The sequence below is a fragment of the Diceros bicornis genome, chromosome 6 (assembly GCF_020826845.1).
Source record: "Diceros bicornis minor isolate mBicDic1 chromosome 6, mDicBic1.mat.cur, whole genome shotgun sequence".
NCBI classification, from domain to species: Eukaryota; Metazoa; Chordata; class Mammalia; order Perissodactyla; family Rhinocerotidae; genus Diceros; species Diceros bicornis.
In genome coordinates, this window is record NC_080745.1 from 50,710,041 (window position 1) to 50,727,396 (window position 17,356).

Consider the following 17,356-nt stretch of genomic DNA (forward strand, 5'->3'; position numbering starts at 1 on the left):
ACATCCGATGAAAATTTTTATGAGAATAAATTAAAATAATGTTTTTAAACAGTAGATGATACATGTATTTAGTACATATTAGCTCGCGTTGTTATCACTACTTACACAACAAATAACAAATCAGATTTTTTCCCAGGTTATATTGTTCAGATTATATAGAACTCTGTGGTAATGTTTTATTCTGTTTTATTCATAAGTGTGTGTACAATTTGTTGAAAGGAAGGAGTAGGAGTCAGTACGCACATTTCCATAGTTATATAGTCCAAGATAATGATTCATTGTAATTACCGCTATTGAACTACGGTTAAAGCAATACTTTATAAAGATATAAAGATTTTAAGTCCGTATTTTATGATTTTGAAATAAAACATAATATAGCTTTGCATCATTCATCATTTTCTACTCAGATACCTGGAAATCACACTTTCATAATTATTTGGTAATAGGATATATATTTTTGTTTTTCCTACAATTTTATTTATTCTTGTTTTCCCCTCTCCCCGCAGAATATAATTTGGTTTTCTATCATAAAAAATTTTAATGCTTTTCCCATTGCCTTGTCCAGAAAATTGAAACATAGAGGGACATTACATCTTTTAAAAATCCAGGTAACTAATAGATTTTGTATTAATACTGGGGACATGATTTGCATCATTAATTTTTCTCTATTTCATCTTTTTTTCTTTTAAACCACACACTCTTAGTTAGGAAGAGGGAAAGGAAAATCTGGGATGTGTAATATGAGAATACATTTATTGCCACAGATATATACATTAAAAAAGGAAAGCAGATTTTAAATTACAGATTTAAAAAAATCTATATAATTTGTACTTTTAATACTTTTTGAACTACAATATGTTTCTCCAATGGAATATTTTTAGGTGTGCAAAATGAGCAAATTTAGAAATAATGTAAAGATATTATATGGATAGTTCTATCTTTAGAACATTGACATTTAACCTGCTATTATTTATTGAGAGCTAGTTAAATTATTTCACCAATGGAACTGTGTGCCTAACAGTGTAAGAGACTTTTGCCGTAATGATAAAATAGATATATTTTATATATGATTTTATTGTAGCATCTGCCTTTATAGTGTATAAAATGCATGTAGTATAAAAATGCATTAGGTTGATTTGAAGAAACATACATGAATAGACACATATTTAAACATATATTGATCAGAATCAATTTAGATAGCTTATTAAAGAAAAAAGATGAATTAAAAAAATGACCATACCCTTAAAAATTCCACAATCTATAAAAAAAGATAGATATATTTTATACCTTGTTCCACAAATCATCTAAACATAATAATGCTTTTCAGCACAAATGCAAATATAAATGAAAATATAATAATAAGAATAGAGATGAGGGGGGCTGGTGGTTTCAGAGGATGGTTGCAGCAGAAAGGGATAGATTACAATAGTGCTGTGCAGCTAAAATAAGTTCTTAAAGATTAAGGTGGTTAAAACAAAAAAGAATAGAACACTCAATGGGTGCCATGATTTTCATTGTTTATGATTATCTCTATCATTTTATGTATGATGACATTCTAGCCCTAAATCTGATTTATATGTAGGTTCTAGATCATTTGAACTCGATAAAGGCAGGAACAAAATTCTAAAAGCAGAGTGAAGATAAAATAAGGACAAGACTCAGGAATTCAAATAACAGAGGAAAAGGGTCAGCTGCTTCTAGCCCATTAAAAATCTGCTTCTATGAAATGCAGAACAGTTCTAGTGATGACTTTGATTATTTTGTCTGTATGTTTTTAAGTTGCATAGATTCGGGCTTTGATATTCTTTAAAGGAGACTCAGAGTGAGCACTGGCCCTGCTCTGGCCTTGCCACGTGGTCTTAGATGAGCCACTTTGTTTTGGCAGGCTAAAGTCTCTGACCTTTTAAAGCACTTCAGGCCCTAGCGACTGAGAATTAATTTTTCTTCTCTTTTTCTCCCATTGTGTTAGCAATTCTCCTTTACAAGATCAGCACCATCTATTGAGAAAACAATGAGAAATACCTTCTGAAACTCTGATGGAACTAGTATAGAACTCTATCCATGGAAAATAAATTTTCAGCTAAAAAGTTTGCCCTCCAGCAAGGCAATCCCAAATAGATTTTTCAGATGTCTAATTTTCACCTTCCAGCAAAATGAAGTTTGTTCTCAATATTTAAAATATTTCCATTAAATCATTCCAAAGTTCAGAGAAAATTGCCACTACTTCAATTAACAGTGGTCACGGTCATCCACAAAGATAACATCATCTGCATAAAGAAGGAAATTGATAAGCAATTGCAGACATTTTCAAAAATAAAAACAGTAGATGCAGTATCCCATTTTTGCAATTCCTGCATTTGCCTCCTATCTAGTGAAATACGTATCTTCTTTCCTTCCTGAATGAGACTGAAATACGAAGAGGCTTTTGTATCTCAATTCTGCTTCTGTTACTTTTTATTTATTTACTTTTGAGCTCTCACCTTGATATAATTTATAATTTATGCCAATAGTTACCTTCCTCATGGATACAATACAAAGATCGAGTGTTGTTTTTAAAGTTATATTTTTATTATTTTCTTTCTTCCTGGTGGGAGGTTGGCCTTGTCCCTATGCGATATTTATAAGCTTTGGAAATGTTGTTGCATTTAGGGAAAGGAAGATTTTGTACAGCTGGGACATTTTTTATTAAATGAGGGCTCACAATATCCCAAAGATACTTAGAATGCTCCATCTTTACCCTTTTTGAGAAAGGTAGGAGTACAAACTTCAAAAATGAAGTTTCTTAATGCAAGTTGTATTATTGATTATAGACAGGTACACATATCTATCTCTATCTCTCTCTCTATCTCTCATCTATCTAATTGAACAAAGCCCCCAAAGCATAACTCATCATTATAAGCAATTAAATGTTAACTGCCTCACAGTATTGTATGACTTTGAGTTGTTCGCAACTGAAAAAAAAAAGGGAATAGAATGCTCCTTCATTCTTTCAATTATTCATTCATTCACTTAATGAATGTTTATTCTGTGCCTGTGTTATGTTTTCTCTCTGTTTCCGTCTAGGTTACCCTTTTCCTTTCATGAATTCTCAGGTCCCTTAAATTTCCTATCACAAAGTTTATCCCTTGTTTTCTGGTTGAATCCTGCAGTACAGTCTTTACTATTCAATACACTTGAGATTCTGTGTAAGAATAGGAGCTGCAGCTTTTACTTCTTTGATTTCTCTCCAACACATTGTGTGTGAAAGAAACTGCTCTAAATAGTCTATAAGTATTTTTCTTAGTAAACAAAGGCCTTAACTTTTAGCTAGGTGCGTTGCCTCTAAGCTAAAATACTTAGCATCATTAAATTCTTAGCATCACTTGCAGCTCGTTGTGACCATATGATTAAGTCCCAGCCAAGAAGATATCTATGAAAAAGTTATAAGATACTACAAGAAATTCCTTAAAAGGAAGAAGATTTTAAAAAAACCAACAACTTTTTTCTATTTGCTCTTTAGAATATCATTGTGTGTCTGAAACTTTAGCGTCCATCATGGACTGTTTGAAGACCTTGTAAATGAAGCAACGTGATAGAAGAAGCTTGTTTCCCTGACAACAGCCGGCGACTATCTACTTTTTGCTTCTTTTCTGTGATAGAGATGTAAACTTTTCCTTTGGTTAAGGCACTATTTTTGGAGTTTTTGCTTGGTTCATAGCCAAATGTAATTGTAATTAACACAATCCAGTAAGTTGTTAAGCACATATAATGGATCTGAATAAATACATTCTGATTATTAGACTTCAATTTTTAGCATATGAACATAGGGCTTAATCCAAGTATTATATTCATGCATAAGACAGATGCTATTCATATAATAGAATGTTAGACCTAATGTTTTATGATTTTTTATTTTGTTGTGATTTTAAAATCAATAGATACTCATAAAACTTAGAAACTATAGAGAAATATAAAGAATACAATGGATGAAATAATATGTAATAAAATAAATACAAAAAATTATCCTAACAAAAATTTCCAAAGGTAAACTCTATCACTTTACATTATTTGAGAGAAAAAGAAAGAATACCACTGTTTATCCCATTCAGTCTCCTGATTTTTCTCAGCATGATTAGAATGATTTTATCAATATATTTCCACTTTCATGTTATTATTTGAAAATGCTTCATGTATTCATTCAATAAATGCTTATTCAGTACCTACTATGTGTCATGCACAATGTTAAATGCTTTCTAAAGATATAAGCAAAAGCTATATAGTCTAAGCCATTATGAAGTTCCAACCTAGTGTGAGATATTAAACAAGTAAAACTAATTTAATATGTTTATCTGCCTTCCTTATAAAATAAGATTCAGCACTCATAAAGCTGTTGGATTCACCAATTCTATTTGCCCAATGAATTTAGCAATACTTAAATACAAGGGCATATTGTGAAAGGATTTTTTTTCGAGGAACTGTCTCCCTTCAGGAAATAGAAACTATCTGATCTGGGTAATAGATGTTATTACTAATACACCGACATCGTGGCATCAATATCATGATTAAAAAAGCACACGTGTGGGGGCCGGCCCGGTGGCGCAAGCGGTTAGGTGCGCGCGCTCCGCTGCGGCGGCCCGGGGTTCGCTGGTTCGGATCCCGGGCGCGCACCGACGCACTGCTTGGTAAGCCATGCTGTGGTGGCGTCCCATATAAAGTGGAGGAAGATGGGCACCGATGTTAGCCCAGGGCCGTCTTCCTCAGCAAAAAAAAAAAAAAAAAAAAAAAGAGGAGGATTGGCAGATGTTAGCTCAGGGCTGTCCTCCTCACAAAAAAAAAAATAATAATAATAATAAAAAAAAAATAAAAAAGCACACGTGTGATCATATTCCCAAGTTACCTCAGTGATGCTGCTGTTCATCTCCTGTCTTCCTTGCCTTACACACAAATGGTACTAAGCGAGCACAGGCAGTAGGCTACCTACAAATCGTATGCTTCACATAGATTCCTTCAGCATTTACTTCTTTGGAACTTGAAAAACTTGTCTCTCAGATGTATAGTTACTAATTGTGGCTCTGTTCTCAGGAGAGTTCATAAAGTTCCATTAGACTTCTAGAGGAGTAGAACTATCAAATCCTTAAACATGGAACAAGCCTGAGTTCTGGGTTTGCAGACCACAGGGACATGAGTTTCAAAAAGAAAGTAGAGAAAGTATATCAGGAAGAGAAAGAACGAGACTGTGAGGAAAAGAAGAGAAGAAAAAGGAGGAAGAGGATTAAAGGAGGAAAAGCAAGAGGCAGGGAAATATCTCCCATGTTCTCTTGCGTTTGAATCGGTCCTAAATTAAAAATGCAATGTTCGTTCCCAAACTTGTTTATGAAACTCCTCTTTAGTATGAGTTTAGTTAGCAGTTAGTAACTGTTCTGGTACTTCTCCAAGCCTCCACCATGGCCTCTCCTCCAGGTGTAGTTGGTAATATTTTATACTGGATATCAGCTTGCCCAACAGCCAATTCCTCAAAAATTCCATTTCTTTTGGGGGCACCTGATCTCAGCTAAAAATTATTAGAAAAGTACTGAAAGTGGTGTTATTGAACACGTATGTAACAGTGCTTTTTTAAACTTTTGTTTTTTGTTTTTTTTGTGAAGAAGATCAGCCCTGAACTAACATCCATGTCAATCCTCCTCCTTTTGCTGAGGAAGACCGGCCCTGAGCTAACATCTATTGCCAATCCTCCTCCTTTTTTTCCCTTTTTCTCCTTAAAGCCCCAGTAGATAGTTGTACATCATAGTTGCACATCCTGCTAGTTGCTGTATGTGGGACTCGGCCTCAGCATGGCCGGAGAAGCTGTGCGACAGTGCGCACCCGGATCTGAATCCGGGCCACCAGTAGTGGAGCACGCGCACTTAACCACCAAGCCACGGGCCGGCCCCTAACAGTGCTTTTTAATACATCCAGATATTGTTGCATTCCTTACAGTTAGAGTTACTTTATAATAATTTGTCCAAACCACAATAATTTTGTGGGGAAAAAAGACACTTTTAATAACTATGCTAAGACAACAAGCTAACTCAGGACTGTTCCAAGCAGACTGGAAATACAGTTTCCTTATTTAAATGAATCTTTATTAACTCAAGTGAATCTCTAATTTGTGATTTTTGAAATAAGTGATGTAATCCCGTGTTAAGAAGTACTAACGGAATCATCCTGCCTTAAAATGTATCCTATAGTACCTCTGAATTGTTCCTCTTTTCCATAACTTGTTTTCATTTCTGCTGTTCTCATCAACTTATAAACCCGGATTTTTTCAAAAACTTCACATTTACATTGATGGGTTTCGGGGCAGGCCATCCCAAAATATGTCACTTTGGCATACTGATTATTTTGAATTAAAGTTGTTTAAGAAATAGTTGATGTAAGAAGGACACTCTGACCCTTTGTTGTCCCCCTGAAAGTAGGAAATAAATTCTCCATGCAAAATCTACCCTCCCTGCACCTGGAGGGTAGAAGGCATCCTTATCACTAGAGAGAGGGAATTCAGGGCCAACAAGGCTATATAAACAAACTTTGTTACTTCTTCATTAATTTGCTAACCCAAACCCAAACCACTTTGTCAATTCTTCACAAATAATTGTTTCTTTGTTTAAAAAGTTTAAAAGTTGCTTACTATGGTCACTTCAAGGAGTCTCATATTTCTATGAGCTCCTGTGTATATGAAATTAAAATCATTTTTCTCCTGTTAATCTATCTCATGTCAATTTAAGTATTAGGGCAGCCAAAGAACCTAGAAAGGAAGAAAAAAAATTTTCTTCCCCTACCAAGTATCAGCTTATTTTCTTTCTCTCTCCAATTGTATGTTGGTTTTAGTCGGAAAGTGTGGAATTTATGGGTTGAGAGCACAGAAAGTAAGTCAGGTGATGGCTGAGCAGGAGTAAATATTTATATAATAGATCCTTGTAAAAGAAGCTGAGTAGAAAAGGTGCTTTTTGCATCTGACATACGTGAAGAGAGTTAGACAAACAGAGGTGGTGTCTGCTAGATTCCGGCATGGAGTTATTGCAAGCAGAACTAAAGCAAAGGCACTCTGTATAGTGGGAGAGGGGTTAGAAAAGAACACAAATGTTCTAGTGCTGATTTCCTTTTTGGACTGAGTTATTTAAATTTTAGGACAACAACAATAACAACAACAACAAAGCTATCAGCAAATTAAATGGACAAATTCAAGTCGGACTGATACTGATATTATGCATATGGGAAATTGTCAACCATATAGTATGATTTGAGGTCCCAGGACTACTTCTTCTACACAGCCAGCGTAGGGTCTGAAATCCCACCATTAGATCCAATTCGTTTAGAATAAGTACAACCTCTTCCTGGTGTCTTTTTTTTTTCTTCTTAACACAGTGATTCCTAGGAAGGATAGCACAATTTTCTCCAGGCTCTGTACTGATGAATGTCAACACACATACGCGTTCATGCTCAAAGAGAAGCAGAGAGTATCAATAAAAATTGGAAAACGAAGCAGGAAAATATCTTCCACCAAAATAAATTTCATTTTAGTGCCAATAGATCACATCCACCAGAGGAAATTTATTTTCTCACTGATGTCATTGAAATCTTACTTTAATTAGAACTATGCAGACACATTTTAATTGTAACATATCTGTTTTACAGAATATTTTAATCCTCAAAAAATGTCAGCACTGACTTTTTGCAAAGACTGCAATTCAAGGAGAGAGGCAATTTAATCTCACTTTCCTTTAGTGGATACATTGTGAGGAAATTAAGAGGCAGGGAGAAAGAAGTGATTAAAGGCCAACATCACTAGCGTGTAGCCCAAGGCAGTTTTGAGGTGGAAGGAACCCTGAAGAAATAGATTATGCCCCGACCTTAACATTCACCTCCCTCCCATGGCACTGTGAGATAGTGACCTATCCTCTCCCAGCCTCAGTTTTTTTCAGCTATAAAAAAGAGATATTTATACTTTATTTGCAGTGTTATAATGAAACTGAGAATGATTATGTAGATAAAGTATCAAGCCGAGTTCTTGATACATAACAGTATTTAGTAAATGTTGATTGCTATTATACTATTACTCTACCTACAACAGAGCAAAGTAGCAGACTAGCTGGAATACAATCAGTATTTTTTAGAGGGGCCAATTGAGAAACAAAATGGTCAGCTAGGTCTGCAAAGGTAGTCAGAGTACTAGTACAAAATGTTGGATAAAACTTTAATGGATTTTTTTCAGATCCTGTAGACAACTGCATTTGATTGCCAGTTATTATAACAAAATATTAACAACCTGACATAAGCTAATTCTAGTTACTACTCAATTCTCCTCGTCTAGCAGAGATAAACATAGAAATATAAGACATAGTCAAGTGTTCTACTGGCACTTTTTAGTGCTTCTCAAACTTTAATGTGTACATGAATTACCTGGGTTTCTTCTTGAATTTCAGATTCTAAATTATCAGATTTGAGATGGGGCCTAAGGTTCTCCATTTCTAAAATTTCCCAACTACTGTCAATATAGTTCTTTTGCATAAGTATGTTTCGAATATTGCGTGGCCATACTTAGATTAAAATAAATTTCATTTTTTATCTGAAATTAAAATTTAACTGGATGTCCTGTATTTTATCTATCACCCCTATGTCAACGCTGCTGCTCAGCAGACCACCTTCTGGTAGCAAGCCTTTCAAGCTTAACATTCATATGATTGTACGTAAATGCTGATATGGAATATCAGCATATTACTTATTCTAGATAATTCAGAGCAGTAGAACAATTAACACTTGCTTTCTGATTGTATGACTTTTTGGCTTCCAGAATAAAAAGCTTATCAGGATCTGACTTGGTAACTGGCATGACACAGAAGATTTAACTTGCAATACAGGATTACATGAAGCAAAATATTTGACACTCTAGTTCCTCTCCTCTCTTGAGAGGACTGTCTCTCATGTCATTCCTGTCAAATGAACTTGAATTTGGGTGAGGGCAAAGTATCTAGGGAGGTCACAAGTAATGAAGGCCTCAATGATCGGCTCGTTAAAGTAAAATTTTCTATTTCTGGATACATTTCTTTCTAGTTAAAAGCTAACAAACATGTAAGAAAAGGCAGATTGAGGTATAGTTTATCTCATACATCAAAGCCTTTGAAATGAGCTTGAATCCGTGTGAGGGAACTGGAAGGAGGAGGCAGTAACTGGGGGAGGTACTTCTTTTCCCTGAATAAAAACTAACATACAAAAAGAAGTACGTCTTATCTGTTGTTTGGGGATGCTAGTGTGTGTGTGTGTGTGTGTGTGTGTGTGTGTGTGTGTGTGTGTGTGTGTTTCAACCATCAATGCTTAAGAAAAACTCTATCTGTCTATCAAACAAATTTACGTTTGCTGTAGATACAATATCGTGGAATGAGAGCCCATCCAGAGATTCTGTGTGGTGAGTTAAGGTCAGATATCCTAATATATACAAGTTTCAGTAATTTGGTATACTCTCTGCTGTAAATGATTTAAATTCTCTTTGAGCCAAACCTTTGCTAGATAGATGATAAATAGAATTAAATCAGTCGAAATTTAATAATATCCTTATACTTTGTTCATAATGAAAAATGAAGAATAGGCTGCAACTGAACACGTGTAATGATTTAGCACAGTGGTGCAAAACAGGAGAAAAAAGTTTTATCTGTGTGTGAAAACTTCGTCGGTGCAATAATTCTATCAGCGAAATTGAATGAAAGAAAAAAGGTGGGAGGGAATTAAGGTGAGGGGAATGCAAGAGAGAGAGCAAGAAATGAGAAGGTCAGAGAGAGAAAGAGACAGACTGTTATTAACTATTTTTTAATTGAATTTCTTAGTACTTAGTAAATCTTAGGTAAATACTTCCCAGAAGTCCCTAAACGTAAAGAAAACCATTAACAAAATCTGTTTCCAAGAATTTTTCTCCTCAGAATGAATTGTCTTTGACAGATGTGGCAAGATCTAAACGTAAAGTATTCTTTTTTTCTTTCATTTCCTTTTAACTGAATTATCAGAGGGCTTTATTTTCAATAGGATACAAATATTTTTATTGTAGGGAGAGGGAGGTCCTATTTGTTGCCCTATCTGATAATACAGAACAAAAATAATATGTAATTCTTCTAAGAGAGTAGATTATATAATAAGATGGTAAAGAATATAATTGGAATTTTTCATTTCAGATCTTTCCATCATGCTAATCATAAATAAGAGTCATAAATCTTATTTTTTTAGAGGACACGGGAAAGGGTAGAGGTGGCTATATCAATAATGTGAGATTTTCATTTACAAATGACATAATTACAATCGTCAGGCTTTGACATACTCTGATACCTCTTTTATTTGAGTATACATGCATAATTTGAGGATTGTGGTTTTACTGCCATGTGGGACTGATTTGTGGTTAGTATGTACTCAAGAGAAAGATTCAGTTGATTCTTTAAGATGCTCCAGTGAAACTATGTTTGACTACGGTATGATAGGTTATCATGTCACTATTACTTCATAGAAAACTAATTCCTAGGGTATTTGTTACATATTCTTTCAAGTCTTCAAGACCTTTGTTTTGTATTACACCAAATATATTTCAGTTAAATTTTAACCAAGAATTATTGATGTATAGATTCTGTGCTAAAATGTTTGGGGAATAAAAAATGATTAAAACACAATGTTTTTGGCGGTGATGCATTGATTGGCAAGGTGTACGGAGCAAAACTGATTACAGTAGCAAAAACCCAAAGTATGACTGTTGGTAATTTTCTGTCTTTTTTTCAAAATGAACTTCTGTAGAAAACGTTTTATTGCACTCTCATTATAAAACACTCATTGCAGAGAATAAGACAGTTGAGTGAATTTTTTAATAACCGCATGGGGAGCCTCAGCATATATGTGCATGAAGTGTCTGGCATAAAGTAGCCACCCAATAAATGCTAACTATAATTTTAATTTATGTGAAAGTTCTTGATTTTATGGGAAAAATGAATTGCTTGGTTCCTCTTTTCAAATATTTCTCAATACCTAGATTCCTGTAAATATTTGTCTCATGTATAACCATCTAGTAAGAACAAATCACCTCAAACTATATTTCTCTTGGTTGCCTCACAAAGTAAATATATTCACAGAAAAAAATAAATGATATGCAAATAAGCAATCACTGACGACATTGAATGTAAAAAAGCTTCAGGTCTTTCCTTGTAGGTATAAAATCAGATCATCTGAAGGTCAAAAGATACATGCAGAAAATAAGAATACCAAGAAAAATGTTGGATAGCTTAAAATTAGTCCATGTATGCAATATACAGCATAACCAACTCTGACGTATTAGGTATTAAATGGAATATAATTCGTTTCTGCCATTGTCAACTCAGATCACTATTTAATCTGCAATTTACGTTGAAATGAGACAGAGTGAATTTTCTGCCTTAGCTTCTTGGCTTTTAGCACAATGCACAATGTTTACAGATATCTGACCTCTGCATTTTAATGTGATAATGCAGCTGTCTCTGAACAAAGATGGACAAAAAAAAAAGTTGTTCTTTCAAACAAGAATAATTCCAAAATAAATACAAAAAGATACTATGGAATTTTTTTCTTAAAAAAATATGTCTAGGTCTATCAAATACAGTTGTCCTCGAGGGTATTTCAGGATTTGTAGGTAAATATATAAAAGGTAGGTTATTGTATAGCAACGATTAATACATTTTTATTTTAAGTTTACCTGATTGGGAAAAAACATGTTTAGTGATCCTAATCTTGAAATATACATTAGTTCTTCATCAAAGTTGTCAGCTCTTCCTGTGTTTTATTTTTCTCATTATCCATTTGTCACGTAGGTCTGCGGATCTTTTTTCTTCTTTCTTCCTGGTTATTCTTATCCTGCCTTTAGCTGCCTATTTAAGATGTCACTATCATTTCCACACTTTTTTCCACATCCTTTAAGACTCCACTGCAGGTTGCTCATCTTTGCTGCTTTCTTTCATAGCATTTTTCTCATTTATTTCCAAATTAATAACAATAACAGAGACGTGAAAAGCCATTTGAGTGAGGTGTAACTGATAGGCTTTTATATGGGTGACTAGACTACATTTAATACCTTAAGGGAATATTACTGTGGATAATGACACATTTGAAATAATATTGCGATTTCTTTATTTTTAAATAACAGCTTTATTGAGATATAATTCACATGCCATAAAATTTACTCTTTTAAAGTATATAATTCAGTGATTTTTAGTATATTCACAGTGTTGTACAGCGATCACCATTATCTGATTACAAAGCATTTTTATCACCCAAAAAAACAACTGCACACCCATTAGCCATCACTTCTGATTCCATTCTTCCCACTGCCTCTGGCAACTGCTAATCTACTCTCTGTCTGTCTGTATGGATTTGCCTATTCTAAACAACTTATATGAGCGGAATCATATAATATGTGACCTTTCTTTTCTGAAAGTGATTTGTTATTTTATTTTTTGCCTTATATAATCACTTTTTTAATGCCGCTGATTAATACTGGTTCTGCCACCATTTAAACACCATAATTTGAACCTCTGTCCATGCTATAAGAAACTCACATTTTATTTGGGGGACAGTTTCCACTACTTTTGCTGATGACATTTCTTTTGATCCCTTTCTTATTTGTTCAGATGCATTTTGCCTTAGAATTAGACCTCTTTTCCTCACTCAGAGAGGCCATTTCTTTTAATTTTTATTCAGGACTAAAGATAAAACTCAAAAGTTAATCATCAGGGGCTGGCCTGGTGGCATAGCGGTTAAGTTTGCACACTCCAATTCTGCGGCCCAGGGTTCGCACGTTTGGATCCCAGGCGTGGACCGATGTACCACTTGTCAAGCCATTGTGGCAGTATCCCATATAAAGTAGAGGAAGATGGGCACGGATGTTAGTCCAGGGTCAGTGGTCCTCAGCAAAAAAAGGAATGCTGCACATTCATCTTGTTGTATTTCTGATCTTATTTCAACTTTTTTTTAACAGATTCACTTAATAAAATTTTCCTTTTTTTCTAGTATTTCTCAAACTTTTAGTCTCCTTAAAGTTTTTTCTTAAATGTTATTTCAATTCAATTCTAACATTTAATATTTTAGCATAAACATTTTAGATAATAGTATTTATTATTGTCTATTTTTTAAAAAAATAGACCCTTCTAAATTCAGCACAATTTATAGCACATCTGCCATATCCTAAGAAATTTCCCAAGTGCTGAGGATATAGAGACGAGTTATAAACATTGTGCTCAAGTAGCTAGTGCAGAATTCAGGCAACTAAACAGATTACAGTATGTCCTTATGAGTTAAAATAGAGATATGTGCAGTGTATTTGTTTTGCTACCATAACAAATTATCACAACTTTAGATGCTAAAAACAGCATAAATTTATTATCTTACAGTTCAGTAGGTCAGAAGTTCAGTATGCGTCTCACTGAGCAAAATCAAGACGTCGCAGTATTGTGTTCCTTTCTATAGGTTCTAGAGGGAAATCTGTTTCCCTATAAGAATGAGCAGAAGGTAGTTCCATGTGGTTGTAGAACTGAGCCTCCAAGATTTCCTTGCTAGCTGTCAGCTGGGGGCTGGTCTCTCTCTGCAGTCTTGTATATGGCCACTATATCTCAGAATCAGCAACAGGACATCAAATTCTTCTCATGCTGCCATGTCTCGGACCATTCTTCTGTAGTCACATCTCTCTCTCTCTGACCATACCAGGGAAAGCTTCCCCATTTTTCAGGTCTTTTGATTAGATTGTGTCCAGTTGAATAATCCAGTATAATCTCCCCATCTCAAGTCCATAAACTTTTAGTCCCTTTTGCCAAGTAAGCTAACATATGCACAGGTTCCATAGATTAGGAGGTGGGTCCGTTGGGGGGCCATTATTCTTCCCACCCCACTCAGGATGCTATAGGAACACAGAATAATGTTTAATGCAGTGTGAGGAAGCAAACTTGCAGTAGAATATTGTCAGCTATTTGAGGGCAAGGATTGGATCTGCTTTGTCTCCCGCTGTATCATCTGCCCTGACACTCTCTCTGGCCCTTGTGGGTTCAAAGTAAATACTGAATGAGTAGGTGAATGAACGAAGTGAGAACTGTGCATTTTTCCAGAGAATGTTCAGCAGGTAACCAACAAAATCAGAGATAAAGGAAAGGACTGAGCATTTAGAGGACTGAGGAGAGTTTGGCCTGATGGGAGTGGAGATGACAGTAGCTGATGCTAAGGAGGTTGAACTATATAGGTGATTAGATGCCACAAAATGATCACAAGAGAAAAGTGATATTTCTAGAAAAATGCTTCTAGATAAAGTAAGGAAAATGGATTGAGTTGGTGGAAGCAGGAGACGAAGGATGTATTTGAGACTAAAAACTGGGAGATCCTTAGGTGAAAAAATTGAGACACTTGTGATCAAATGCGCTGGGCTAATTAAAATCTAATACACTTTTAAGTTTCCAGTCTATCTCAATGTTTTCTTCTGACTCAAAGTGGGCTGTCGTATTCTCTAGGTTGTTTTACAGTTTCTGATGCTCCTTTTTCATCAGTTTGTTCAAATATATTGAACACTTTAAAATTTCCTGTGTGCCGTGTGTGCTAGAACTGACATAGTCCATCTCCTATGGAGTTTCCAGTCTTGTTACTGTCATTTGCAGACTGCCCACAGAAGCTACCTGGCCCACTGGAAAAATAGACACACCTCTGCCCCACAGTGCACCTGTATCTAAACAATATTCTTCTAGCCTTCACCTGAAGTAGAAGTCTGGGTCTGGTGCTGAGAAAATGAGTAGGTGAATGAATGAAGTGACAACTGTGCATTTTTCACAAGCATGACAAAGAGACTTTAAATTAATGCAAGGAGACAGCTGTGCCCAGTCTTCATCCCAATAGATTCATCCCACAGTGAGCTTGTACTTGTTTGGACCAATGGAGATTCTGCTTCCTCACCCTTGCAACAGGTGTCACTGAACAAGGTTCGTTTTTTTTTTTTCTTTTTTTTTTTTGTGAGGAAGATCAGCCCTGAGGTAACATCCATGCCAATCCTCCTCTTTTTGTTGAGGAAGACTGGCCCTGAGCTAACACCTATTGTCAATCCTCCTCGTTTTTTTCCCTTTTTCTCCCGAAGGCCCCAGTAGATAGTTGTATGTCACAGCTGAACATCCTTCTAGCTGCTGTATGTGAGACTCCGCCTCAGCATGGCCGGACAAGAGGTATGTCAGTGCGCGTCCAGGATCCGAACCCAGGCCACCAGTAGTGGAGCATGCGCACTTAACCGCTAAGCCAAGGGGTTGGCCCCCAGAGATTCGTTTTTGTCTGTCACCCAGAAAGCCAAACACCGAGACTATGAGATTGCAGCAGAGAGAGGGTTTAATCACAAGGCAGCCAAGTGAGAAAACGAGAGAACAAGTCTCAAATCCACCTCCTTTAAAATGGGGACAGAGGGATATTTATGGGGTAGGATGCAAGGTGGTCTGAAATGTGGAGACAGATGATGGGAGGTGAGGAGCGGTGAAGTAATTGATGATCTGCACAAGGGTAGTCAGAGCTCATGTCTCTTTACAGGACGCATGTTCACAAAATGCCAGCATTAGCATGATCTGAGGGTGGAGTTTTTAGCCTCTTGACATCAAAAGCTCACTTATCGGACATCTGCCTGGGCCCAGTTGATGGGTTGGTGGTCTCAAACAGCCTGAAGTGGACAAGTGGTTATAATTCCTGAAAAACAGCTCAAACACCCATTACCATGATGACCCAGGCACCAGGGAGATATTATCTATAGGAACCTAGTGGGAGTCAGATAGCATATTGTCTAAACAGCACAGTTAACAATGGGCGGGTAAACAGCTAAAAGTTAAAATCAGTAATTGCAAAAGGGAAAAAAACTTTAGTAACTAGCTACTCAATCATCAATGATGGTTTGCCAGTTTCACAAGTACCTGGACTCCTCTCTCCAATACAAAGGTTTCCTTTTCTTTCCAATACAAATGTACAAGTGGTGCTGTGTCCTTGTGACTTCTCATTTCCAACCAGGGTAAAAGCTGAGATTTCATTACCTTTCTTCTTTCAGAGGGCTTTGGGCCCAGTGGCCCCCTCACTGTTCATGGCCTCTTCTCCCCTGAGGTCTTTTCAAATTATAACCACCCATTCAGAACTTACTCATTTACCAGAAGATTTCTTTGAGGTTATCACTATCTTCGTATAAATGAATAGAATCCTTCCAAGTAAACTGTCAATTTCAAAATGAGATGACTGTATTTAGAACTAAATTCTAAACTGAAATTTCATATTTCAGTTGTATATCCTACTTATAGGTGCTTACAGCTACCAAATAAATTCATGAAATTATACAGTTTCTGGCTTTTTCAAAGATTGTGAAGCTTAAATTGGAAGGTGGGTATAGAAAAAAGGGTAGAAATTTGTGATAATTTTCTTTTAATAGTATTAGTGAGTGAAATCTGGACTCAGTGCAAAAGTATAGTTCCTCTTCTATCACTACAGAGGATTAGTGAAGACTCACTTATTTCCTCCATAGAACTGGGACACAACCACAGGATATACAGAAGTAAAGCACAACTGAATATGATATTTATTAACAAACTGACATATGAACAAAAGTATTCAAGCACATTGAAAACTTCGCTATTAATATGATAAGATATCTCTTTGACTAAATAATACATATATTAGAAAAAGAAATTATCTCTGCACACATTTTGATGAGAGATCAATGTGCATTTTTTAATAAGTTCTCCCTTATCTTGCTTCCAAAAAAGCTGAGACAAACTTCTCCACATTATTAACTGTAAGGAAAACAATAGCAATTCTTGAGATTTATTCCTGGGAGGAAGATGAGAGTCTGTTAGACATTTTGAAAAATAAATATTTTTTATCCTACAAAATAAATCCAAGAATGCTCCATTTACAGATCTTTCTTAAAAAAAATGTATGCCCAGGATATTCTTAGATTTCTGTTTTCAGTGTGTTTCCAGCAAGTGAAGTCCAACATCCTTCTTCTGATAGGAAATGCATCTGCTTTCTAATCAGAAAAAGAGAGTGAGATAAAGAGAGATGAAAGTGCTGACTGGTGCCATCTTTGAATGGCTCTTATGATGTTATGACATGACTTCCTGGGAGGAAAAACACAGATGATAATGAGAAGGAGATAAGTTGCTGCCATACGAGTAGATTTAGGAACGAGATTCCACTCAGAACTATTTTTGGTATTCTATAAGCAACAGAAGAGCAGAATAAATACACAAAGGGAAGACAGTTGACTTGGTACAGGGTAATCATATATCCTGGTTTGCTCCAAACAGTCCTGGTTTAGAAATGTTATCCAACATCCTCAATGTGTTTATCTTTC